The sequence below is a fragment of the Triturus cristatus genome, chromosome 7 (assembly GCF_964204655.1).
Source record: "Triturus cristatus chromosome 7, aTriCri1.1, whole genome shotgun sequence".
NCBI lineage: Eukaryota > Metazoa > Chordata > Amphibia > Caudata > Salamandridae > Triturus > Triturus cristatus.
In genome coordinates this window covers 831,274,816-831,302,627 of record NC_140590.1, presented here as the reverse complement: position 1 = coordinate 831,302,627, position 27,812 = coordinate 831,274,816, and the positions used below count along the sequence as shown (strand labels likewise).

Sequence of the window (27,812 nt, the reverse complement as noted above, 5' to 3'; positions counted from 1 at the left end):
GGGTACATAATATGGACACAGGACTTCTGATCGGGAATTTACCCAGATTAGGACTTGAAATACAATGGGTCATGACCTACTATAATTGGTCAGATTGATACGTTGCGAAATTTGGTTTTGGTAAATAAATATAATATAGGTACTCGCCTGTTACACGAGAGTTTGTTGACACTATTTGCAGTCAAATTTCTTCACTTAACCTGATGACAGTAATTTTATTTTTCTGTGACGTTCTCTACTTCTTACATTGAGCATGGATTCTGACGCGGTCTAGTGGTTGTGAGGTATGGAGTTCCGCGTCAGCTCTTATACTTCCGGTTTGTATGTTCCGGTTTTACACTACCGGTTGGAGACAGAGACGCCAGGACGCGTACCCGTGTCGTAATGATGTAAGTTTCTCCGGTTGCTCTTGGATCACTTCCACCTGTTTTTATTCGTTTGTTGACATATCAGTTGGTGGGAGATTTATTTTGACATTGAAATTGACATGTGCGTTTTATATTCGGTCCCTCTTTTAGGTTTTGGTTGACACATACGCATGTCTCCAATTGATGCAGTAAACTCGTTGGTCTCTGGAACATGTAAGTTTCCCGGTGATGAGGACACAGGGTGTATATTCACACGTGGTGTCTCAGACTGATATTGCTATTGGGAATGGTATTTTTTACTTGTTTTAGGTTTTGGTAACTACTGAAAGGATCCGTGCTGTTCGTGTTGTGTACTTGCGTCATTTACCTGGATTAAGATCTTATTTTGCCGAGGTGAGCTAAATATGTGGTTGTTGTGTGGATAGTCGCGGGACTATCTGGTGTTTGTGAATGAATTTTAGGTTTTTTGTGAGATAGAGTGTTGAATATGGTTAACAGTCTCTTGAGTGTATATACCTTTTTCTTTTTTTGTCTTCCAGTACTCTGTCTATAGCCGTATGTTCAGGCTTTGTTTAATGTGCTGATTAGGTGATTATCCGTTTGTGAATTGGAAGTACCACTAGTAAATCTTTTGTGTTTGGGACGACTTCCGGTGTTTTAGGTAAGGTGTTGTGAGCATGATGACTTATATATTATTTGATGGTTTCACTTAGGGGTGTTGCATTTGTATTCTAAATTTTGGTGTTTGATTTTAATCTTCGCGAGAACCTTGGAGTTTCCAGGTGTGTTTGCACGTTAACACACACTATGAGGAGTAGTAGGGAGCTTTTCTATTTCTGCACGTGACCATTTGATATGAACTATTATAATTTATTAATAATTCTTGTGGTATTTGGACATCTATCTGGGATCCGGTGTTCTTTCTTTCCTTTTCTTTCCTTTGCTTCAATTTAATCTCTTATAAGAAGTGTGTTTTAGTAATTTGAGAGCATAATGTACATTGTTTTGTGCTCAAATTATGTGTTTGTGTTATTTCCAGCCCTGAAGAGTCAGAGTTTGACAATTTCTCTGACGAAACACGTGTCGGCTGGCTGTTTTTGATCTTACCTGATGATCTATTAAAGGAAATATAAAGTTTGCCACGCTGCAGTTTTCTCATGTCATACCGAAGACACACATACTTTGTGTATTTGATGATTATATGAGTGCACGGGACTGTTTTTTTTACTATTACATTTTACATGACCTGGTAGTGAAAAACTCTCAAATCAGTTTTCACTACTGCAGGTCTGCCTCTCCCATACGATAACATTTGGTTGCCTTATTACATTTAATATGTGATAACTTTCAATTGGGAGCTGTTGGGAAAGTTGAGTTTGGACTCTACAGAATTGTAATTTAAAGTCCTCTTTAATTATAATGTTGGATTTTAAGTCACAATTCTGAATATGCCCCTTTTAGAAAGTTGGCATTTTCTTGTCCTAATCATTTGGTGCCTGCAGCCTGTATCCTGGGTCACATGAATAGGTATAGCTGGCAGTTGGTTTTGGGTATTACTAACAGACAGTGAGATAAAGAGGAATGGGTGTTGGCAAGATGATCCATCTCTGGCTTGATAGGGGGCGGAGCTGTCACTTACCACATTTTCACATCACAAAGACTATGCGTCAGCACACTCACAAAGGGTTTCACACTAGTCTTTTGTGCCACCAAACAAGCTGGGGACGGGGCCAGGGCAAGGAGTGAGTAAATTCCAGACATCTCTGTAGGAGAGGGGAATTCTAGAAGCTTCTCCAACTTCAAAGTGTGCACCAGGTATAAATATTGGGCCCTCAGACCCAACTCTTCAGTGCACCTCTGGACCTATGGCAAAGTCAGAAGAATTGCTGTGCTGCTCTGCTACAAGAATGACTGCTACTCTGCTGTCTGGATGAAAAGGACTGGACCTGCATCTTGAACCTAGGGCCCACAGAGTGATTCCAAAGGCTAGTTGACTGGCCTCCTGGTCAGAGCCTCGGGGACAGAAAAGGCTCCAACCACCTTGAACGCAGCACCTGGACTCTATCTGCTGTGTGTCTTGCCCCCAGGTGGTGCCACCTCAGTGCTGGACCCTTGGAAGTGGGCCTGAATGTGCTCATCCAGCCCAGCTGAGGTCCAGGCAGAACCAACACAACACAACACATCGCCTCGCAGTCTCGCATCTGCGTGATACAACCCCAAAGCAGTACCAAGCAGCTCCTCAGAACTGCCGCTGCCCAATGCATCCTTGATGCAGGACCTTGCATCACCACCACGCACCTCCAAGGAACTGCCACTGAGTGACGCATTCTCGATGCAAGACCTCGCATTGCAGCCTCGCGGGTCCTCAGATCTGTCACTGCACGAAGCATCCTCGACACAGGACCTCACATCATAGCCCCGAATCATCTCTACACAACGCATCTTAGGTGCGGAACCGCGCAACGCTCTGCAACCTGGATTTAAGGTACATTTCTCAGTGAGACTAACTCGGTCCATGCTCCATCATAGCCAGCATGAATGTGTGACTTTATCCTAGCCCGGTGCAACCAAATAAACACAGTTGGTGTTTTGTGCTTTTAAGCACTATTTTTACTTAAACCTTTAAAATTATATATCCAGTTTTACTGATTGGAGTTTTGGTGTTTTGGTGTCAGAATATTTATTTTATTTTACTCTAGTTTTCTAATTTGGTGTGAAATTTTTGTTATGTTGTGCTTTCACTTTATTACTGTTTTGAAGTGTGGCATAAATATTTTACACATTGCCTCTAACTGCTTTTGTGCCAAGCTCCCAGAGGGTTGAGTTCAGGTTAATTTCGGGTTTGCTTGTTTTTCACCCTGACAAGAATTGCGGTTGCGGCTTGAGTAGGGTTTCATCCCCTCCACTATTAACCCAATTTCCTAAATCCAGTCCTTCCGTGCTCTTCTCAGGTTACAGCCTGCGTGAACAGTACTCTTCTGATCCTCTACAAGTCCTGGAGTGTTCCGAAGTAGGTAATTGGAGGTACCACATTTATGCCTGGCATGAGCTTGTGGGTTATAAAGACTAATAGACATGCCCTAATCCATTTGGGCGAATGTTCACTGGGCCACCCCTACCCACCTTGGGCATTTTCAAGAAGGTGCAAGTCTTCTGCCACACTATACGTGGGCTCTGAGGGCTGGAGGTGAGTGTGGGGAGTGTACTGTCATAATCTTAGTGTCCTTCCACCTCCAACATCAAAATCCAGTTTAAGGCAGCCACTGTATCTCCAACATAAACACCATTTAAGGATTGCCACGGGTCACAGCTATAACACTTGTCTTGCCACTTGCTACCCCTGACACTGCCTGTGTGACACCTGGCCTTAGAGGTGGCAAAATCAGTGCTAGGAACAGAGTGGCATCTTGTCCTTATGGACGTTGCTTTGGGCTCCACTCTCTTTGATTTCTGTCAATTTTTTATTACACTAATACTGAATAATAGTCTGGCCCATTGAAATAATGCACTTGGGGAGGGCCAAATTATGTGGCAGTGTTGAGTAAATTATGCAGTAAGAAAAGGCAAATAATGCTGCATAATGCAGTGCATTGTCCGATCGTATTTCATTATTTTGTCATTTTTATTCTTGTTAAAGTTGTCGGGATATTTGTTGCATCTCCTTAGCACCATTTGAACCCAACTATAGCAACCAACAACAGAAAGGTGATCACTCAACATTTGTAAAGGGCCTTCCACTGCAACTTTTGAACTGTTTGAGCTAGAAACACATTTTGTATTTTAATTTTAAATCTGCAGACTATGCAGCAGATGATGGATGATGTGGCAAATTTATAACTATGTGAAAAATGCAGCAGCTGCACAATCAAATAATTCCAGTGGATCTGATAATAGTACATTTTTCACTATTAGTGTAATAAAACATAGAGTACAGGTAGCTGGAATATGGCCTTCCCTGACAGCTGAGGTAAGTAAAAAAATATGCTTTTAAATGTATATTGTATTCGTGCTTGCGGGTGAATTTACCCGAGTATGTGCATGTATGTGTGTGAGTGAGTGAAAGTGAAGGTCAAAGGGCGTGTGATGTCACTTCCGCTACCCCTGGCATTTTGGTGAATTGATGTTCATGTCCCCCAGTAAACCCAGAGAGAGATATCTAGTAGAACAAAAGTAGGGTTTTACAGCACCCAGTGGCTACACAATGAATGTTTGGCCTCATGTTTCCCATCCTTTCAAGTGCACCCCAAGTGTTGTATGTAAAACCGAGAGACAGACGTCTGATAGAACAAAAGTATGATTTTTTGTAGCAACGAGACAGTGGATACACAAGAATTGATTAGGCATCCTGTTTACCTTCCTTTCACATGCACCTCAAACCCTTTATTATATGTCAAACCCAGCAGACCTGTCAAGCAGGACTTAATATTTATTACAAATATGAGTTTACCATTGACTTGAATTGTTAATAACTTCTAAAAATTGTTGTTTCATTATTTTTCTAGCTACTTCCATTCTCCAGACGCAATATTAGAATTTGTAATCTCTACTCTCTTATTTTGACAGGTCACATTGTAGTATTTAAACTGCCACGCTCAGGCTATAATGGAAGGCCTGAATCTATGTTTTTCACTGTCACTGTAGTGGATGACACAATAGGTGCTGCAGTTCGCTTGTGACATTCAATTCACACGCCCTGGGTACATTTTGTACCATATAAACTCAGAACTTGTATGTAAGGTAAACATACCAATTAGGAAAATTCCAATTTGACCATGCGTAAAGGGGGGGATCACAGATACTTTACAAATAGTTAGCAGGGGTAAAGTGCACAGAGTTCTAAAGCAAGTAAAAACATAGGGTTTAGCAAAATGCAAAAAATTCTTGGGAGACCACGCAGAACATAAAGATTTCCCACAACCACCATTGCAGCTCTTGACAGATTTCCACTCATAAAGTAGTCTGATCAGCATTATAGAGACCTTTCTACAAGGATAGAATTTTCAGTAGTTGGAGAGCTTAAGTAGTGCAACCGACCTGGGAAAATTGCCTGAAGGGATGGTGTTAGCAGTCCCTCTAGTCTGGCCATCCGTCAGAGGCCTTCACCTGAACTTTTACATATTTCATTCTTCGTACCTGATCTTCTGAACCAGAAGAGGCCAAGTCTACTGTGAAAACTAGACAGGACATCTGACTGGAAGCAGTCAAGCATGATTCAATTTGGTTGACGACAAAGCCCAGGACTTTAAAAAAGAGATTGTCAATGCCAGTTGTAGCACTGGTCGATTTGAATCCTGGGCCATGATCGAAATGTCATCCAAATAGATTATTTAATGGATTTATCTTCAGAAATTCCACAACCAGTTTTATCAACTTGGTAAAGCATCAAGGGGCCATGTTGAGCCCAAAGGACATCACCAAGAACTGGAACTGAAGAAAGCTACGAGAATGAAAAATCAGCACTGCCAGATAAGCATACTTGAGGTAGAGATGTGCCATTAAGTCGCCTTCTCTTAACAGGTCTCTGGGGAGGGAAATGCCTTCTGTTTTGAAATTCCAGTAAAGCATCCACAAATAGTGTTCTTTCACATTGATAACCAGTCCAAAGCCTCCACATTTTAGTCTAAGTAAATGTTGCTTAAACCATTGGGGTGGCAGAGTAGGCAATGAGGCCACTATTCTGAATAACAGAACACATTTCCTGACCAATAAAGGTTTATTTCTGGAGAGAAAATTTAATTTGCCTGGACGAGAAGACCTGGTGAGGGATTACTCAAAATGACAGCTGAAATACAGACACCGTCTGTAGAACTCAAGCATTCTGTGTGATCTGAGCACATTATGAAAAAATACCTAATTCTGCCTCCAGGCTCTGATGGGGGCAACTGGTAGGAGTTGACCGAGGACCCTCCATGAGAGCTTTCATTTTTTTTTATGATCTCTGAAGCTGCACTCTCTTTAGGGAAAGAAAGGATCTGATAGCACCCCCTTCCTCTGCCAGCTCTTGCAAAAAGGTGTGGATGAAAAACTTTTTTGAACCCTAGTGCTTTGTCAAGTCAAGTAAACATGTTTACAAGCTTCACCTCCTTGGCAAAGGACCACCAAACAGGGCAACCCCCAATGACTGCCCTATCTCTTTTATGGCTAGTTCCAGGGGCGGCTCCTCCGTTTGAGCGGAGGAGCATCACCCGACAAACAAAACCCCCAGGCCAGAGATGAAAAGTAAAATGGTAATAAAGTTTATTTATTACCATTTTCTTTTTCAGCAATCGACCCATCCCAAACTGAGCATTGGGACAGTGCGGGCCATTGCTGCTGAGTGGCAGCAGGGAGCTTTGTGCTCTCGAGTTTAAAATACCCAGTCTCTTTGGCCGGCCATCTTGTGACGGCCAGCCAGGAATGTGCATTTTAATCCACTCTAACCCAGCTGTCTTAGGACAGCTGGGTTAGAGAAAGCAAAGGCCTCCAGTGCTCCTATGAGCGCTAATAGAGGCCGCTCCCACCAGTCCTAGCACTGCTCTCATGCTGCATGAGAGCAGTACCAGGATTGGCTTGGGAGTCGGGAGCCTGCCTGCTGCCTGTCTTGAGGTAGGAAGGATCGAGGAGGACGTCTCTTTCGTGGAAAAGGTAAGAGCCTTTTATTTTATATTTTGTTGTATGCGCTCCCCACCCCGAGCCATGCCAGCCACCACTGGCTATTTCACAGTTTGGGATGAATATACCTGCGCATTTCCTTCGAAATCACATAGTTTGCATTGCCCAGAAGGCAAAATCCTCTTGGGTCAATCAGTCAAGATGTTGTGCTCAATGTATGTCTCCTGTTCTTTAGCCGTAAACCAAGGTCAAGAATATTGGATAGGAGCCCAGACACATCTTGGAGTTTATCTTGACATATCTTCCAAGATTAATCTATACCTTTTTTAGCATCTTAAATAAATTAGCCCAGGTATGTGATCAGTTTTTTATCTATGTCTGGTGTTTGGTCCATCTCAACACTTTAGCTACACAGAGAGGATGACCTCTCTAGAGCCACAAAGGGAAAGAGAGGGGTTCCAGGTAGAGATACAACCTCCCGAGTTAAACTAATTATCACTATGAGTATCCCACCACCAAAAATACTTAGGATAGGAAATAGGAGAAGCCTATCGGGAATCAACCACTTATTCGTGGGGTAGGAAGCAATTCCTTTTGTTCAAGTAACCCTCACACACTCTAGTAGTGTCATGCTTCATCATCGGGTTCACCCTGACTCCTAAAGGTCAGGGTGGGCTCGACCGTATTTCAGGGCGCTCTTGAAGAATATGGCTAGGGGGTATAAAGATTAAAACTACTCCTACAGGCCCAAGTATCCCTTTATTATGGAACTGTAGGGGAAAATAAAAATATTAAAAAACAATTGGGGTCGTAAGGAAATGTATGGTCCTATGACCCTAGTGCCAACATGTTTCAGTCCGCAAAAATAAATGGCCCAATCGGGTCCCGGACTTTCTTCAGGGCAAAAAGGTGTAGTCCTCCCTGGTAAAAGTATCATAGGATTTTCCTATTTATGTATTTATATTAAGGAGCAGGTAGCTGCTTCTAACGCACAACGGAAAACAGATACCTTGTCTTGTTCGCCCGTTGGATAACGGTCACTCCATCCCAATATGGAGGAGTTATATCTTCTCACAGTATCGGAGCACCGCGGGGGTAGCCCTGTAGTCAAACTTGCATCAAGTGTCTGTGAGAAAGTGGCTCTGTATATACTGTTCCTTAATAGGTACAGGGTGTACAGAGTCCACAGTCCCCAAGGGTTTGGCAGAGGCTAAAGTTAGATATAACCTTACTCTCTAAAGTGGTAGCTTGGTCGAGCAATAAGGCAACATCAGAGGACAGTGTAAAGCATTTGTTGTACACACTCAGTCAGCAAATAGTCTCACACACTCAATAACTGAACTCTAGGCCAATGATATATATATATATATAAAATATATGCTGGTTTTATTTTAGAACCAACAATAGGTATTAAAATATACTTTCTCAGAATGAGATGCTTTGTATAAATACTTTTGCAATATGCAATTGACTATTGTAAACAGTTACAAGTGGTTGCAATAGGCAACACTATTCTAAACACAATAATGCATTGAATTCAATGGAAGTTTCAAGTTATTTGCAAAAGATTACTTTTAGGATTACTTTTGGAATTCCAGGACTGGATCCTAGATTCAGTCCTGGGTCAGTACTGAGAATCAAGTGATGAAAGCCGACTTAATTACTGTGATGATTTTTAAACAATATTTAGCTATTTTAAAAGTTGACACTTAGAAAATATTTCAGAGAAAACAGTCAATGATCCCCTATGGAAGAAATTCAAGTTGCAGGTACAGTATGTTCTTGTTACTTTTGTAATCCAGTACTGGGTGCCTAGACTCAGTACTGGGACCTTTATCCAAAACAGGTAAGTAATTACGTTTTCAGATATTATACGATTTTTAAGGAATATTTAAAGATTGCAGAAATTGACAGAAGAAAATTCACAGAAAAACAGTCAATGGTTTCCTATGGAAGAAAATTGGGTTACTGGTAAGTACAGTTGTAGGTATTTTTCAGAGTCCGTGCTGGGCACCAAGATCCAGCACTGGGAGCTCACCTAAGAGCAGGTGAGTATTTTCGTTTTCTTTACTCGGCTGATTTTTGGTGAATATTTTAAGATTTGAAAAGTCCACACTTAGAAGAAATTTCAGGAAAAAGCCAGTCAATGTTACCCTATGAAGAAAATAGAGTTATCGGTTTAAAGGTAAGTACTCGACTGGCAGAGTTGAGGTTCTGGGCATAGACTCAGGGGTCTCCCAGGGTCAGGTAGGTACAGTTAGTTCACCCTCAGCGACACTAGGGCGGCCGGGTGCAGAGAGAGTTAGGCCCAATGTTATCCTATGAGGGATAGGGGGGCCTTGGTTGGTGGCTGCTGACTAGCAAGCCACGCGGCTGTGGGAGCTGGGCTCCTGGTCACTTACTCAGGGCAAGTGGGGAAGTAGTTAGGTGTAGAGGTTGCACTGCCAGGGCCACTCGGGCGGCTGGGTGCAGGGTGCTTTTGAGCCTTCGGGCGCTCTATTGGTTTCAATGGGAAATCTCCGGTTTAGAAAAAGACTGCAAGCTCGGGGACGAGGATTCTTCAGGTGCCACCACCACTTCGAGAGGTAAGTTGGGTAGTTGGAGGATAGGTAGGTACCCCGGGAGTGGGTACAGGGGGCCACGGGGCGCCGTGTGCAGGTGTGCCTTTTGGTGTCGGGAAATCCTACCCTCTGTTGATCGCGGTAGGGGGGGCACCTTGTTCTGAGGCTGCAGGCTTCTTCAGGCGGGTCGAGGGAGGTCCTTGGGTGCTGGACTCGGGGTCACAGTCGCCGTGGGGTCGTCCTCGTGGTCTTTGTTCAGTCCGGCACTGGCCAGGCTTGGCTGGTGCAGAGTGTGCTGGGTTCGCGGTTCCGGGCTGCTGCCAGGGATTAGAAATAGGTTTTGAGTAGAGCCTCTACTCATGGGAGTCCCAGGGGCTTAGAGCCAAAAGGTAGCCAGGTCCTCTGGGGTTTGTGAGGTTGCTGGTCACAAGAGATGCCGGGTTGGAGCAGGAGCAGGTTCGAGGGTCGACAGGCCGGTAGGGCTGGGGCCAAAGCAGTTGGTGTCTTCCTCTTTTTAGCAGCTGCAGGGCAGGTCTTCTTTCTTCTTGCTCTTCTTTGTATTCTTGGAATCTGGAATCTGGGGAAGGAAGGTTCAGGGTGCCCCTAAATACTAGATTTAGGGGCGTTACAGGTAGGTGAAGGGCAGGGACCAATGGGTCCCTGTCCTGGGGTGGGTACACCCCTATCCTGCCTCTCTCCTGTGGGAGGGGGGCAGTAGCCTAGTCCTGATAGGATAGGGCTTCCCATCTTCAAGATGGCGAGAGCCCGGGGATGTGCTTCACCTCGCCTCCCCCACCTGAGGGGTGGGGTTGGCAGGCTGGCACATCCCCTTTCCTTATTTGGGGTTTCCGTCCAAGCTTCCCGCCAGAGTGGGGGGTTGCAGTGGCCTGGGGAAGCTCACAGAGGCGGCATGCCTTTGAAGCTTCCCCCTGCCCATCCTGGGGGAGGAGATTTAGCATCTCGCCCAGGATGTGCATTGTTGCAGGCCCAGGAGAGCAGGGGCTCTCCTACCCAGGGGTCCAGCAACATGTCTGCTGTGTGGCAGCCTAGGCAGCCTCAGAACAGACGTGGATTGTAGGTTAGGTTTCAGGGGGCCTCTCTAAGATGCCCTCTGTGGTGCTTGGTTCATTAATTCCCACACTGGCATCAGTGTGGGTTTAATGTGCTGAGCAGTTTGATACCAAACTTCTCAGTCTTCAGTGCTGCCATTATGGTGCTGTGGAGTTCGTGTTTGACAAGCTCCCAGCTCCATATTCTTTTAAATGGCAGCACTGCACTTACAGGACCCAGGAATGGACCTGGGTACTGTAGGGGCACAGGGCTCCTGCCTCTGTGCCCACACCACTGGCATAGGGCACCCAGCTAAAGGGGTGGCTGATGTATGCCCGGGCAGTGTAGGTTGTGGGCATGGCACACAGGGATGTGTGCCATGTCGACTCTCTGTTTTGTCTTGTACCCAGACACTCAGCCTGCAAGAGCAGTGAGTGTGTGTTAGGGTACAGGGCCTGTAAGGGTGGCACAATAAGTGCTGCAGCCCTTAGAGGCCTTCCCTGGTCACAAGGCCCTAGTTACCTAGGGTACCATTTACCAGGGGCTGACATGTGGCCAGGGTTTGCCAATTTGGATTTTGTCTGTTAGGCAGTTTTTAGGGAAGGAACACAGGCCCTGGGCACCTGATTGGCAGGAACCCAGGGCACAACAAGGAAAAGTGCATCAGCTATTAGGCAAAAAAAGGGGGGGTTACTGCAACACACACCCACTTTCTTACAGTGTCCTGCCCCGTTAATCCGCCTACTTGGTCTGTGTCTCCGGGTCCATCTGTCCTTGTAGAAAAGGCCTTAGGCACTCAGCTTGAAGCCAGTTCCTTACATTGTTGAGAAAAGACTTTCTAAGCATTGTCTAGACATAGGCAGCCATCTTAAGCATTAATAATCCACATTTGTAAAGCGCGAACAATCACCCGTAAGGGTCTCTAGGCGCTGGGGGCCGTCAGGAAGATTAAGCAAGCTGTTGGCCAGAGTCACATGGTGCTGGGCTAATCTGCCGCCGGCGATCGAACCGTGATCCCCAGATTCCGGAGTCAGTCGCCCTGGCCGCGGAGCCACACCTCTTCCACCTTTGCATTGGGGTCCTTTCAGTAGAACAAGGGTAATCTATTTCTTCTGGATCAACCTTATCCTTCAATAAGGAAGACTGACAAGCTAGCCCATGAAAACGTCCCTTGTCCACATCGTGGTCCTCCTGCCACTTATGATTACACACTGGATACTGTTATCTATTGGTGTTCTCTTCAGAGGGGTCAGAGTCTCAGTCATCACCAAAATCCTCATGGATGGACTCCCCATTACCCCAAGGAGCACTGGGTAGGGTGTAAAGATATACTTGCTTCAGTTTCTTTAAGGTATCTGCCTTAGACTGAGACTTTTTCCTATAGTTTGGTGACCTTCTGGACCCAGTGGAGGGACAATTTACGTAAGAAGGGAATGTGTCTAGAAGCAGTGTTGCCGCGTGGACGGTTTTAGGTCAGCATAACCTTTATTTTTATGTTCTTCCCACTAAAACAGTAAGCAAAGTCACAATAAAGCTGATATTTTTCCCCTTATCAATACATAGTTCAAACAGTAAATGTAAGAAGAAAACACTTTAAAATGTGCTCTGTAGCTGCCTTAATGACTAATGACTGATAATGAAAGTAAACAAAGTCAGCAAATCCATGTTAAAAATGAATACAGATAATTTCATATAAAGTTCTACTCAAGAATCATGGTCAGGTCTTTGTAGATGGCTAGTATTTTTCTCTCTGAAAGTTGGCAACCCTATCCGGAAGAAAGAAGAAAAGGGTATTGAGTTGTTGGGCAAATGATCCCACCCATACTGATGATACGAAATTCTGCATGTAGTTTTGTAATACTTGGTCCAACGCAGACCTATCAGACCCTGCCCAGATTTACCGTGCAGTGTTTATTTCCAGGATATTTAGGTGAAGCGGTTATGCTGAGATTAGATGTTAAGTATCCTGCTTCCATGGCTAAAATCTACCCACTAGAGCAAGTCCTTTGGCAGTAGGTGGTTACTGGGTAGTATGCATGATAGATATTGATATTTGCTATTGGTGTTTCAAAGATTAAGACTATTTCATTCAATTTGTATTCCAGGATTGTTCATTTTCTAAATCTGACTCTTGAAAGTTGCAATAGCAAGTAGCCAAGTCTTACTCCAGCGGTTGGTAAAGGGATTACAACTCAAATATAGAATTAATAATAGTCACACTTGACAATCTCAATCTCTGGCCAAATTATAGCTTGTAAAATGACCTGATTTAGAGGAGGAAGATTTAGAATGAAACCACAAACTAATACCCAACAAATATCTTCTGCTGTCTAGCTTACAGAAAATGCCTGCCCATGTGAAATGGGTCTTCACACGAGCAATGTTTCCTGCAAAGTGATAATGGAAAGTTGGCCACCCTAGTATTTTTTTTTTTTTATGTATTTTTATTGACTTTCCACAGCAATTATACAGACATCAAATTGCAAGGCAACAACATATTCGTGCTGAGCACCAGTTACAGAGAATTGCAATATGCCAACGGGATACATATAGAACACTGTCGCCAGTATCTGAATACTCCATGCATCATTTTAGTTTTATATTGAAACATTTTGTTCCAAACTATGCTCTTCTAAAAAACAACAACTACCCACCCCCTCCCTCCTCTGCAAGCCCGGCCAACAAGTCCCAATAATAACACATTTGCATGCCCAACACACAATCCTCCGTGTATCTTGGCTCCATGTTTCGTGTCGTGTGTATCCTATATCTCTGATGTAATGACAAGTATACTCCCCGATGACGCCATGGGCCCGCAAGTCCTCCGATCAGTAGTCTAAATTCCGTGTAGACCCCCACCCGGTCCCTCAATAGGATAATATATCTACCGCCACGTATTTTTCCATCATTGCATTCCAGTCTGATGATATCGGTGTCCTACGTAGGCCTCTATATTCCTCCCTCTGTAGTTCAGCCCCCTCCGCCCTACCCCAACAAATTACTTCTGCATGCCAGTCCTGCAGGGACGGAGCCCTAACGGCCTTCCACCTTGTGGTTATCGTTCTTTTAGCCAGGAGAAGCGCAAGGTTAGCAAACCTGTATATAGGGTTGCTCTTTTTCCCATGGGGGCCCAGTCCCAGTATGCAATATTCCAATTTGTCGTTATTGCGCGTTGGGGCAGTGTCCATCAGTATCTTGCACACAGTCATCCAGTAGTGCCTCAGTCTCGAACAGTCCCATACCATATGTATCAGTCCCGCATTCGGTGTGTGGCAGCGCAGACACGCGTCGCTGGCATCGGGAAACATAGCGCACAGTCTACGCGGGGTCAAATAGGCTCTGTGGAGAAGCATCAATTGAATAAATTTAAACTTATGGTTACGAGACACTTTCCTGGGAAAGCTCAGTACAGTGTCCCAGTCCTTGTTCGTGAACGGGCGTCCCACATCCCTTTCCCAATTATCGCATAGGGAGCGTAGCGAGATCGCTGTTTCAGTGCGAATCCCATAAGTTAACCATTTAGTCAGTCGTGTGCCATCACCCATTAGATATTGCATGGTGAATAGCTCATTTGTGTCGGGCTCAGTGTCCTCTGGTGACCATGTAGTGTGTATAAACTTGGAGATATGTGCATGTAATAGGAACAGCACGTTCACGCACAAATGAGTCGTGCGGCATTAAAATACCTTCCGAGAAGAACTCCCCCACGGTGGTGATGCCCACTTCTGACTATGCCCGTATAGCTCTGCTAGTGACCACTCCTACACGCGTGGGGATCCCCAGTAGCGGGATGGTGGGGGCATACGGCGGAGCCCCACTAGTGTACCTCACAGCGTTTCTCCAGTAGGAAATGGCTATTCGCAGCAGGTGTGGTGTCGACGCTGGAATCAAGGCCTTGGGTAGCAATAGTCTGTGGATGACCCCTGTATCCCTATCTTGCTGCGACATGTCTAACTCCTGTAAATTACGTCCTGTCAACCAGTATTCCAGCCATTGCAGTTGGCTAGCATAACAGTACGCTCTCAAGTCCGGCACTCCCAGCCCCCCCTGTTTCGTGTTCAATTGCAACTTTGCCAGACTTATGCGTCTGCGTCCCACGCCCCAAATCAGCTCTACCAATAAGGAGTTCAAGGATTTGAAAGTCCCCGTAGGCACTAGGACGGGCAAGTTGGTAAAATAATAAAGCAACCTTGGCAAGAGCACCATTTTGGTTATAGCTACGCAGCCCACCACAGATAGGGGCAACGAGGTCCTGAATTTAACTTGGGATTTAAGAGCAGTGAGGGCGCGTGTCAAATTGCCATCCAGGAGATCCGCGGCCTCACGGTATACTTGTATTCCGAGATATCGAAAGGTGTCAGGCGCTATATTGGAGGTCCAGGGACCAAACGTGTACTGCCCCGTACGTGCAGGACCGTCAAAGTAATAGACATAAGACTTGGTAGCATTGTTAGCCAAGCCCGAAAGTTCCTGGAAGGTCACAAACATGGAAGGCATTGGGTCAAGATCCCCATCCATGTCTCTGATATAGAGAATGAGGTTGTCTAAGTACGCGGAGACCACGTGAGACGTACGGCCACACAGTGTCCCCCTGCGGCCCGAATCGGATCGAAGTCTATGCAGCAGGGGCTCCAGCGCCAAAATAAATAACAGCGGGGACAATGGGCACCCCTGGCGAGTGCCCTGGGCCACAGTGTATTGCCGTGATATGTGTTGTCCAGTACGCGCCCGCGCCGTAGGGTCCGTGTATAATAATCGCACACATGCAATATACTCCTCCGGTATGCCAAACCGTGAGAGGGCATAGAACATATAGTCCCAGTGTAATGAGTCAAACGCCTGACGCAGATCAAGCGAGATGCAACCTTCTATGGTACCTGTGCCAAGCGCGCCCAGCATAATTTGGTGGAGGCGCCTGATATTGAGCGCCGTATTCCTACCAGTCACAAACCCACACTGGTCGGTGTGTATCAATTTGGGAATGAGCTGACAGAGCCGGTTAGCCAACAGTTTGCTCAATAGTTTATAGTCCGAATTAAGGAGCGATAAAGGCCTATAACTCGACAGGTCCAGACTTTCCCTCTGTGACGGGACGAGCGGCGACGATCGTCTGGAGTGTCCCGGGGGCACTGAGCCGACGCGACTGGTGCTGGCTCTAGCAACGGCCAGGGGGCGGAGCCCTGAGAGGCACATAAACCCGGAAGAGGGTGCATCCAAAGAGAGACGTCAGGAGAGCGGGGAACCACGAGGAGGTCTGCAAGACGAGGAGGAGGAAGCCGAGAGGACACCGGATGAGGAGACCAGGTGGAAGGAGGCTCGAGACGGGGACGAGGAGACCCAGACGGAAGCCGGGACGTACCCCAAGGAAGGCGCCACGGACGAGGCGGCCGGGACCCTGTCAACGGGTCCCGGTTTCAGGCAAGTGCTGGGGGAGACAGGGCGCTCGCTGATAGGCTGGTGGCAGGAGCGATCAGGCTTTTCTGGGCTATAGGGGAAGGGGGTTGACACACGAATAGCAGGGAGGAGAGCGGGGAGCGTTAGGTTTGTTTTTTTCGTCTGATGTTTGAAACGGGGCGGGCATACTCGAACACAGGGACCACCCTCATATCCCTCCGACGGGACTCCACCTGAAGTAAGGGTCCGGGGACGGGAGAGCGAGAGGGGTTGGGGCCAAGAAGACACAGAGCCCTCTAGGAGACTGGGGGAAAAGAAAGGATAGCGAAACGCCCGCGCGCCCACAAATCCAACAAGGGATAGGTAAAACCCTGACAGTGCCCTCTTTTCTTTACCGAGGGGGACGCCCGGTGGAACAGCCCACGGAAAAGGGAACGCGGCAGAGACCAGCGTCCGCACCGGGAATTTCTGGACCCAGGGGAAGAGGCACCACGACAAAGAACCAAGGCCAAAACGGGCGGAGTCCATACTCTTTCTTTTTGTACTCCCAATAAATAGAAACGTTTATACGCAGCTCCTTTGCCACGTCCAGTCTGTGGGGGCGTGACACCCTCCCAGGCTACAACAATGAAACCACCACCGCTTGTAGAGTAGAAGTGGGTTGGCCACCCTAGTAATGCAGTAAAACAGAAGTAAATACAACACATGCACTCTTTCAACTACAAAATGTATCTGTTAGAAAATGGCCCTCTCTGCAGGGTCACCCCCAAATGTATTGCCTTCCTCCTCCTACTTTTTGCTGACCGTTTTTGCTTACCTCTTGAAACTCTGAGGACTTTACCATGCCGAATTGCCATATTTAATTTACTTATAAGACCCTAGTAAAGTGCACTACATTTACCCAGGGCCTATAAATTAAATGCTCTTAAGTACCTGAAAAACACAAGTGTAGTGTCACACTTACATCCCATGCAAATGTTGCCTAAATAAAATTGAAGGACTCCAGGTGCAGAATTATCAGCTAAATGTACCATTTGGTAACACACATATGCCATTAATGTTTTTCAGGCAGCTAAGGGACCTAAAAACATTGGGTGGCGACAAGTGTTAGACCCCCAGTATATTACCATATACTTTGGGTATACACTCTCAGAGGATTCAATGTCAATCCTGACGAATGCCATGGACTCGGTTGAGCCACTGGGCAGAAACCTGTTGGTTTAATGGGGCCAGGATACTAATTCCCATATTCCCCACACCTAATTTTTAATACCATGTGGGAACCTATATAGTAGGAAACCAGACTGGGTTACCACATTGGTTGTAAGTCTGTTGTTAACGGATCCTGAGCTAGTAGTAATTTCCTCCCTGACCTCAGGGTGTAAGCCTATTCTCCATCAAATTGGATGTTAAGGAGAGCGTGGTGCTGTCCTATGATGAAGAATGATACCTGGTGGTGCGTGAGGACATCCTGTCAAACCTTTTTTTTTTGCATGTAGGAGTAGGCTGAAAAGTATGTAATTAATAAAATGTGGTAAATTATAAATTAATGTAAAATTACTTTTGGCTTTTTTGTGTGAAACAGGTTTTGTTTAGAGGCCAGCTCATCCTTGAGGCCCTATAGCCTCTAGTTCCCCATCGTGGACACTTTCCATGGTTTTTGTGATTTGTGTTTGTGACTTACCCTGACTAGGATTGTGGTTCCTGCTTGGTCAGGGTGCATACCTCTGCCAACGATAAACCCAATTTCTAACAGCATCTTATTTGGCTTTGTTGGTTATTGTAAGAATTATCATCAACCTGGTTACGTTGCTTAGACAGAAAGTATATGAGGAGAAAAAGGGGAACACTATACGGTTGTTATTGCGGTGTTTACGTTGCTTAGATAACTGTGACGTTTTGCTGTGGCTCATCCAGTTGACTTATTTATTAAAGCTACTTGTGATTTTGCAATTGAAAAAGTCAAAGCAACGTATAAAAAATAAAAAAAAACTGGCAAAGAACAACCGATTGAAACATTAAATAAACATTTAAATATACATGTGCGATGTCATTTCGGAAGTTTGGTGCTTCCATTGCACTACAAAAGTAACAAACATTGCCAATGCCCAGTCTCGCCCATGCTGTACACCATGGTTAAAAGTAAAAAAAAATGATGTGGTCAACACTGCCTGCTTTGGTTTTTTAGGTCTCCCCTGATCCAGCGCATGCGCTGGTCTGGCCAAGACATTTAGTGTACGGGTTTTCAAAGTGCTGCCACACGGCCTAGCGCTTGCGTTCACGCGAGCGTGCACGCGCGTAGCCAGCAGCTTTCACCGCCCGAGGCGCCATCTGGAGCTTTCACTTTTTCTGCTGCTGCGCGCGCACCACTCGCGTGCTTGCTGTCACGCGCGCACCCCTGCTTTCACTTTTACCGTCTTGTTATGCAGAGTGTCTGTTCATCCGTACTATTCTTTTTTCCCCTGCAGGCATTTTTATTGTCTCCAAGGTCCTTACATTTTCTCACAACACCCCATGACTAGTGGTTGCGGCATTTGTAGAGAGGCCAAGGTTTGAATGGGCCTTCAGACTGAAGTTTCACTCTTTGCATGTTATGTGCTCTGTGGAGGAGTGTGGCCCGGGGGCAGTGTGAATACTTGGCACTCCTTTTCACACACACCAAAAAGCACACACTGATTCTGACAAGCGCCTCGAGGCGATTCTGTTCATAGCCATCCTAATGAAAGAAAAGCAACCATTCCTTACCCTGGCGTAATGTTACCAATGATTCCATATCACCAACAGTGCTGTGTCCCCAGGATTTTATTTAACCACCTACTGCATTCTGTGAGCTGTCGATAAGTGATTGTTCACGTTGTAACGTCATAAAACCAATCATTTGTAACAGAACAGCACAGCCTTTTGATCTTGGGACGTGCATCAGTGCTGACGTAGAGGACGGGCATCATCTGCAGTAGTCAGGCGATGAAGACGCTATTCCATAAAATGTATTAAGAAAAAACACTTGCTGCTACGTTGAAACTTGCATGGCTGTTGAATGGAAACCTGAATCCATTAAACACTGCTCTCCTACAATTGCGGCATATAGCATGTGACTAGCACTACCCCAGCCCCGCTGGCTATTCTGAGGCCCCTCACGGTGTAAAACTCAGGCACAGACAAGATAAGAATGTAGCAGTTTACATGATCAATCATCTGGTGACAAACCCGAGTTGTACTATGACCTTATCCAAGAGCTATTTGGCCACATATCTACTTTAGTTGATGGCGCTCTCAATTGTACTCTTACTTGTTCTCCTTGCCTCTCAAACCTTCCTAGGAAAGTAGTCTCCCGCTACAACCTCCACCATCCCCCAACAACTTAAGTGTGTCCTCTTGACCCATAACCTAGCAACATTGTAAAGACCCTGCAACCTGTGCTCTCAGTCCATTCGAGAACTTTGGCAGCAATTTTGTGGCTTCTTTATTTCTGCGAAACACCCTTAAAGAGGCATTTGTAATTTCTCCTTCTTAAGAAGACAATTTTAAGGTCCCAAACTTGGAGAAATTGAGGCACTTTTTAAGAGTTTGCTTCATACTTAAAGGCATATGTTCGAGTAGCTGCTGAACAACTTTGAGACTTTATTAACTGAAACATGTCCTTTCATTATTACAGTCAATTCAAAAGGGCAGAGAATGCAAACACCCTCAGAAACGTTTGTTTAAAAAAAAGTTAAAAACGGTGAACACATCTGAAATTCAAGAGATATTAAATGAAACATTTATTAGAATTTCTTTATTTAATACTTATTTTTTTTAATAAACTATTGACCACGTAAAACTGTAGTCCCTGTGTGCATGTTTTCCCCCCTTGCTAATATTTAGAAATTCACATGAATGCATATTTCTTCCTGAAACACTTTTTGATTAATCCTGCAACTCTCCTCAATAAAGGGTAATCTTTTATTTATTTAAAATTAGTTTTAATATTCTTGTTGTCTTTTACTGTCAATTAAATTTGTATTTAGAAACAGTCACTGATAAAATAGATCTGCAAGCACTTTACAAACAAGCATTGGCATAGGCAATAGGTCTCGCCTTTGGGACCCTATAAGTGTTTAGCCATGCAGCAGTTGATGTTGTTGCACCAAAGATTTTCTGCTGCATAACTAAATACTTATAAGGTCCCAAAAGCGAGACCTATTGACTATGCCAATGCTTGTTTTTAGGTCGAGGACCGTCCGGTCTGCCGAAGGCAGAACCGGAAGTCCCGGATTTAATGTTTCTGAGAGTGGCTCTTTAGCCCGCCTCTCTTATTGCCTCTCCTCCATTGGCTGGCTTCCTAAACAGAGGCCAGCCATTGGAGGAGAGAGCCGTCCCTCCAAATAGGCTCCGTCTTTTTCAGATTCGGGGGCGTGTTCCGTGCTGTTCTTTCCACTTTTTAGCCACGCCCTTTTAGAACAGCAGGAACACGCCCTCGAATCCGAAAAAGTTTGGAAGCTTCCATCCGCCATTTTTTAGCAATCACGCGAAGCTCCGAGGGCGTTGCGGGCGGCGCCGGGCTCGGGAATCCTGTGCACAGCTCCCAGGTGCAGCCTGCTCCATGCCCGGCTGCCCTGAGCGCATCACAGACCGACAGCCTCCTCCCGAGGATCCCGGTGGCTGCGCTCCACCCTCAGCCCGGCCGCTGAGAATTTGGTAGTACAAACACACCACAAGTAAGAGAAAGCAAACGTGCACCAGGATGCCACGAGCATATAGATACTCTGACGGAGCAGATTACAGTATTTATTGTGTCGTGTCTTCTATGCTTTACTCGATATTGTAGGACAATGTCGCATGTATTCTCCGTCCGTGCAAAACTGGGCTTTTTTTCTATCGGTGGTAATGGGCTGGGTCTCAGGCTGCTATTTGTTTTTATTTTTTCAACTCTAAAAACGAGAGCGCCTGCTCCCCGCTTGAAACGGAGTATCGAACGCAATAACTAAAATGTCAGCTCAGCTTAGCGAAATGTCTCGGCTGAAAAAAACAAGCAAGCACCGTCTTCAGAGGTCATTTGGAGCCGCAACGGTAACAGCTGTACAACAAGCGTCCTAGTTTTATTTTCCCTCACCGCATGACTGCCCCGAGTGTGAACACTCCGGGCACAATTCCTCGAGTGACTGCCTCGAGTGACTGCCCCAAGTGTGAACACTCCGGGCACAATTCCTCGAGTGACCGCCCCAAGTGTGAACACTCCGGGCACAAATCCTCGATTGAGCACCACCAGCGAGATTCACGGGCGCGCACGTAGTAGTGAACTTGGTGAAATGTTCAGTCCTGTCGTACGGTACCTTGCAAATGTAAATTAAAATAAGTAGTGTGAGTCCGTACATTTGTATAATAATGGGCTCGGTTTGATTAGCCGTGTAAATCTGTGTGTTGCTAGCACAGGGCGTTTGGCCAAATCTACCAGACACCCGCCCGATTCTGAAGAGGAGCTCTTTTCGCCTCCCTCTGGACAGTGAGGAAGGAAGTCTGCAATGTCTGCTTGAGATGCGCTGAACTGCTGGCTTTAGCCCTTCCTCCTGTTCAGCAAGTTAAATATATAGGTGTGAGTGGCAGGAAAGAGGCCTCTTAGCCAGGCACTAATTTGTCAACCCCCCACCCCTCTTATGTTTTCTTCTAAGCAAAGAATTGTCTTGCAAGTAGTTTTCCTGTGTGTGCACTTAACAATCCCTGGCCTCTGGTGTGGTTGTGTCACGCGGTAGCTGCATGCCTGTTCTCTGTATGACTGATGCTAGCAAGCGCGAAGCATGGGGCACGGGTGCGGTGTGGTTGGGTACGCGGTAGCTGCATGCCTGTTCTCTGTATGACTGATGCTAGCAAGCGCGAAGCATGGGGCACGGGTGCGGTGTGGTTGGGTATGCGGTAGCTGCCTGCCTGTTCTCTGTATGACTGATGCTAGCAAGCGCGAAGCATGGGGCACGGGTGCGGTGTGGTTGGGTACGCGGTAGCTGCATGCATGTTCTCTGTATGACTGATGCTAGCAAGCGCGAAGCAGGGGGCACGGGTGCGGTGTGGTTGGGTACGCGGTAGCTGCATACCTGTTCTCTGTATGACTGATTCTAGCAAGCGCGAAGCATGGGGCACGGGTGCGGTGTGGTTGGGTACGCGGTAGCTGCATGCCTGTTCTCTGTATGACTGATGCTAGCAAGCACGAAGCATGGGGCACGGGTGCGGTGTGGTTGGGTACGCGGTAGCTGCATGCCTGTTCTCTGTATGATTGATGCTAGCAAGCGCGAAGCATGGGGCACGGGTGCGGTGTGGTTGGGGCACGCGGTAGCTGCATGCCTGTGCTCTATATGATTGATGCTAGCAAGCGCGAAGCATGGGGGACAGATGCGGTGTGGGTGGGTCACGCGTTAGCTGCATGACTGTACTCTGTATGATTGATGCTAGCAAGTACGAAGGGGAATGACCTATCTGTGGGCACCGCTAGCCTTAAGTATAGACAATGAGGCTACCACAGCTCTGGACCGTCTATGTTTACTCAATTGTACTCAATATCCACTAGCTTCAAAGAAATGGTCTTCACTTCTTTCTGCTTGGCTAATGGTTTGTGTGGGGGCCTAAATCGTAATTCAGAGGATACAGTGCCAAGCACCTGGTGGCATTATGCCTTTCCACAGTCCTCTTAGCCTGGTAGGGTGTCGTATATAAACTATGCAAACGATCCATTGTCAATGTCACACTGCATAACTTCAGCATTATGCCTTCTATTCTCTGATTGGCTTTAGGCCTTCCTTGGTGAAATTGTAATTATGGTGGTGAAGTTTGCATAATCCCGAATTTTGCCATATGCAGGCTTTCTCCAAATGTCTTATCATACAATTTTGTTTACTGTTTGCTCGCAGCAAGCTTATTCACTCAGTGTTTCACTAACATTCTGTAATCGAACCAGTGTCTTTATTATGCAAATTGTGCGCTCATATAAAGTGTCACACTAGACACCGGCACGTCTTAATCTAGATTGGGGCATTAAGCTCATCACTTTCTTCTTTCGTGCAGTCATTCCTTTCAGATCCCAGAAGCTCAGCTGTTGAGCTCTGTTGCGTGTGCTGATGTCGGTCGTTTCATCTCTGTTGCTATATTAAGTGTTTGCTCCTTTTTAATGAGTTAGACTGTTGGGGAAAATAACTTGTTTTAAATTAGCCGTCGTGGTATTAACAAGAATTTGCAATGTACATGTGACTGCGCCAATGGTATAAAAAGTCCTATTTTAGTAAACGAGGTGCTTATTAATAACTTCTAGTTATCTTACGTGAAATAACTGTAGATTGTCTCCATCCTTATAGTCATCTGAATCTTATTGTATTAAATGTGCTCACCCCTCTCAAAAAAAAGTACAATGATAAAATACACATAAAATAGCTCCTCCTTTGAACTAGGGCTCTAACTTATCAAATCCAAATATTAAAATGCATCTTCTGGTGGGTAACAAATCACACCCTAGTCATGACCTCAGGCTCCGTTTTTTAAGCCTGTATGTCAGACATGCACAGTAGAGATGGTCCCTACTACCGGGGGCTTCAGGTAACCTTTCCCCAGCTTTAATCATCATTATTAGCTGGCTTGGTGGAGTTCAGCTCTAGGCAGGTGTTGTTGCAATGTGGCCACCTCTGCCAGTCAGACAGATGGATGATGGGCATTAGCTGTACGGCCAGTGTGTCACAGACCATATCTTTAGATGGGCATTAGCTGTACGGCCAGTGTGTCACAGACCATATCTTTAGACGGGCATTAGCTGTACGGCCAGTGTGTCACAAACCATATCTTCCGTGTGCTGGGAAATGGATAGAGTAGATGGTCCAGGTGTCCTTTTTAGGTCGAGCCTAGACAGCGCATTTCGCAAGACCTGAACTAAACAGTATTTGGAGTGTAAGCCCTCCTGCCACTTCGCATTGGCTCACTCCTCCGTTGCTCGGTCATTATTGGCTCACGCTCCCCAGACGTCACTTCTGTTTATTGCAGGCAGCACCGACCAAGTACAGTTTCGTTTCGCTGCAGGTCCGTATGTTTTCATTTGGGGACTACTTCATTGGTATTTTTTTAAGGCACCATGGTTCACCCATAGCAGCCCGCGCCTTTCTTTTCTTTACTGTAATTTTTTTATTTTATTTAAACAGTGTATGGTTTTCTTTCTGACAACGCGGCACGACGGTAACGGCACTTGAAGTCCGGAGATTTAATGTTTCTTAGAGTGGCTATTTAGCCCGCCTCTCTTTTTGGCTCTCCTCCATTGGCTGGCTTCCTAAACGGAGGCCAGCTATTGGAGGAGAGAGCCGTCCCTCCAAATAGGCTCCGTCGTTTTCAGATTCGGGGGCGTGTTCCGTGCTGTTCTTTCCACTTTTTAGCCACGCCCTCTTTAGAACAGCAGGAACACGCCCTCGAAGCCGAAAAAGTTTCGAAGCTTCTATCCGTCCTTTTCGGATTCGGGCGTGTTTTTTTGATAGTTTTCCCTGGGCGTGTTTTTCTCTCCTCCAGCCAATGGCAAGAGGAGAGAAAAAGAAAACACACCCCCTAATCCGAAACCGCCGCTGCGTTTCTCCGAGGCATTTCTGCTTCGCCTCGGAGAAAGGCAGTGGTGGTTTGCAAAGTGTTCTGAGGCGTGTACGTATAATGAGGTGAACAAGTGTTATTCAATAAGTATCTTGTTCTTTTGAGTTAATGCATGCCAGGTGGCTGATCGAATTAAGTATTCGTTCTTAAAATATCTGTGTCCTGCAGGTCACAAGCTCGGATCCAGTCGGAGCTGACGCAGCCTTTTATCCTTCTTAGGTCAATTTAATGTGTAAGCACTCAATGCTGAAATGCGTATGCCATGCAGCCCACATGTTCGGTTTCTCTCACAGAGATGACTCTGCCTTTCATCTTTGGAATGCTGATTTTTTTGAGCCTAACTATGCATGGAAATATGAACCTCCCTTATTTACCATGCTTTGAAAGGGCAGCGCTGTGTCAACAAGCCCCGTACAAAAAATATCTCCACTAATATTGAAAAAGCGAACGGCCTAACCCTGGCACTAAGACGCCTTGCAACCCTCACTACGGGATTTTTTTTTTGGACAGACAGGTCAGGTACGGGATATTAAAAACAACAGTTTTATGCAAGTTTTTCGGGGGTTTTTTTTCGTTTCCCTGCGAGCCGAATCTTGCTTTGGGTGCTGTGTATCTCGTCCTCCTACAAATGCGATGTTGGCGGGACGTTGTCGTGGGCCGAGCAGAGAGGACTAACTTGAGATGAACATAAGGCTCACTCAGGGGAAACTGCCCACGCGCCACGCCAACCAAATGCGAGAAGCGGGTTGCCAGGGAAGGCACAGCAGGCGCATGCTGGGAAGGGAACAGCTCGTCGTCTCCACGGGAACAGCGACAAGCATGCTATTCCCAAAACGAGGCCCGGTGGCACGCAGCCGCAGCTGCGTCTTAGTTACACGGGCCGCGTGGCTGAGAGAAAAGAAGAGGCCGCCCACCAGTTGAACCAGCTCCAGTTTTAACATGCCTGGTTTGGCTGGAAGCAGAGGAGGGGACGTCGAGGTCAGACTGAGAGAGCCCCCTGCAAAGTAATAAACTAGCCAGTGTGTCTTGGGCCTTGCTGTAAGAAAGGACACTATTTTGATAGTAAAACAACACTTTTTGGGGTGACATCATGGGCCATATAAGCTTCTGGGGCTTGATGTAGGGCATGGGTACTCACAAACTTTCTCTCGGCCGAGTCTGTAATAACCGTGTAATCCGAGGAATGGGTCCTGTGTATAGTGTGTTCTTGCGTTTAGAGTGACAGCCACTTATTGAAGTATTATACCTCTACTTGTATCTTGTATGTATTCACCGCATTGCAGACTGAGACTGGCAAATTCCGTGACATCACTTCCGGTGACACCACCTAACTTGGAGCGTCCCCGAACTTCTGTATTTTAGGACTTGTGCCCTGGTGTATTTATATATTTCTATCTCACTAACTCACTTTCACTCTCTCTTTCACTACCTCTCTCTCTATCTCACTACATCACAACATCACTCTATGCTTATATGTCACTACCTCACAACATCCCTCTCCCTCACTACCTCACTCTTTCACTACCTCACTCTCTCTATCTCACTACCTCACTCTCTATCTACCTCACTCTCTATCTCACTACCTCACTCTCTATCTACCTCACTCTCTATCACTACCTCACTCTCTATTTCAATACCTCACTCTCTCTCTCTATCTCACTACCTCACTCTCTCTGCTAATGCAATAGGTATCACATATGCAAAAAAAAGCTAATGCCAATAGAAATGACAATGCCATTTATTTAAGGATACAAAAATAAAAATAAAATAATGAGCAATACCAATAGCTCTACCTATAATATTGCCGAGACCATTGCATTGTAAATGCTTGTTTTTTACTTTCAACAATGCTACACAGCAGCCACGCAAACTGAACAACTGGCAAAGAAAACACAGACAAAGATTACTCTACTATTTGGCTTTTCAATGTTTTGGGGTGAAATCATCAGAATCGAGCAGTAGAGGGCAGAGTTGCACTATATAAAATGCAACAAAAAACACAGAAGAAGAAAAAATAGTTAGCGCGAGCACCAACTAACACAAGTTAAATTAAATCAATCTGTACTTTGGCCATTCGCCACACAAAGGAACGGAAGTTACGCGCTGCCGAATTAGAAGGCAGCATAGAAGAGCCATAACGATGCTAATGAATGGTAAGTAATGGGCGGGATAAAAGCCTCTTTACAGATCGTCGCCAAGCAATAGAGCATGCACGTGCCTGCAGAAGCGACTGTGGCCACATAAAAGGGTCAAGGAATAATTTTCCTTATACATTGAATAACTACAAACTGTGCCCTGGGATATTAATCTAGATATATTCATTTTAGATTTTCTGTTACACTCAAAAAATGTAAATACATTGATATTTTCTTCAAAGTTTTTTTTTTCCTACTGTTTAAAAATGATCTTGAAATCAAGCGAAAACAATATCTTTCCAAGATGGCTGACGAGTGTAGACTCAGTTTTCCTATTATGCGTTTACTGGAACGTTGTCACCTCTTAAAAGTGGTACGTGTTCCAAATACACCAGGAAAAGAACGGGGTGCTGGCTGTTTTGTTTCGCGGAGAATAGCCCATGAACTCGCCATGTTCTACGGCAGGAAAAGCTGTAATTGAACATGGGTGTATTTTTCACAATGAAAATGTCCGCCACAGAGTGGCTTAACAATTTTCTCGGTCTAGTGTCTCTAATGCCCATTGAAAACGTAATTACGTGGATTGATGTAACCAATCATGCCGAACAATGAAACACGGCATTAGGTGTGGATAGACCCAGGGATTTGTAAATCCACGCCGGGATTTAGGCCGGGCTGCAAGAACGTCTGGGTGCGTTATTGGTCCTTCTTTTATGCTGACACAAAATCCTTTGACCCCTCGACTGCGGTCGTCTGTTAACCTGAACTTCACCAACTGTAGGTATCGGTTCTGCACCCCATAGCTCAGGATTACCCATCTTTGGAACAGAGGCTGGCCATTCGAAAAAGTTCATAAAAACCCCAATATATTCTGCATTAAAACCATACTGCATTGCACTTTAAACCCCTAGGATACCTCTACTTATCGCCTCCTGATACTTTCCATTAGGACCAAAACCAACCATCTTCTAAAGCCCCATGATCAGGGCTTTAAGTGGGATGAAAAAACGGGGGGTCTCAAAGGGGCGTGGCCAATGCAATTAAGGGCGTGACTTAAAACACATAAGCTAAAAATCTGTGTTTATTTTAATGCATTTTTATATAGCACGGACTTTACCCGAAGGTGTCAGAGC

At 45.6% G+C, this 27,812-nt stretch overlaps 1 pseudogene across 1 annotated transcript in view; it reads left to right on the top strand.

Moving 5' to 3' along the window:
• Nucleotides 1-363: 363 nt before the first annotated feature.
• Nucleotides 364-27,812, top strand: part of LOC146810684 (catechol O-methyltransferase-like) — a 118,109-nt pseudogene continuing 90,660 nt past the window's right edge. The window contains exons 1-2 of the transcript XR_014966620.1: nt 364-389; nt 519-581. The product of XR_014966620.1 is annotated as a catechol O-methyltransferase-like (transcript). The remainder of the gene's footprint in view (nt 390-518; nt 582-27,812) is intronic.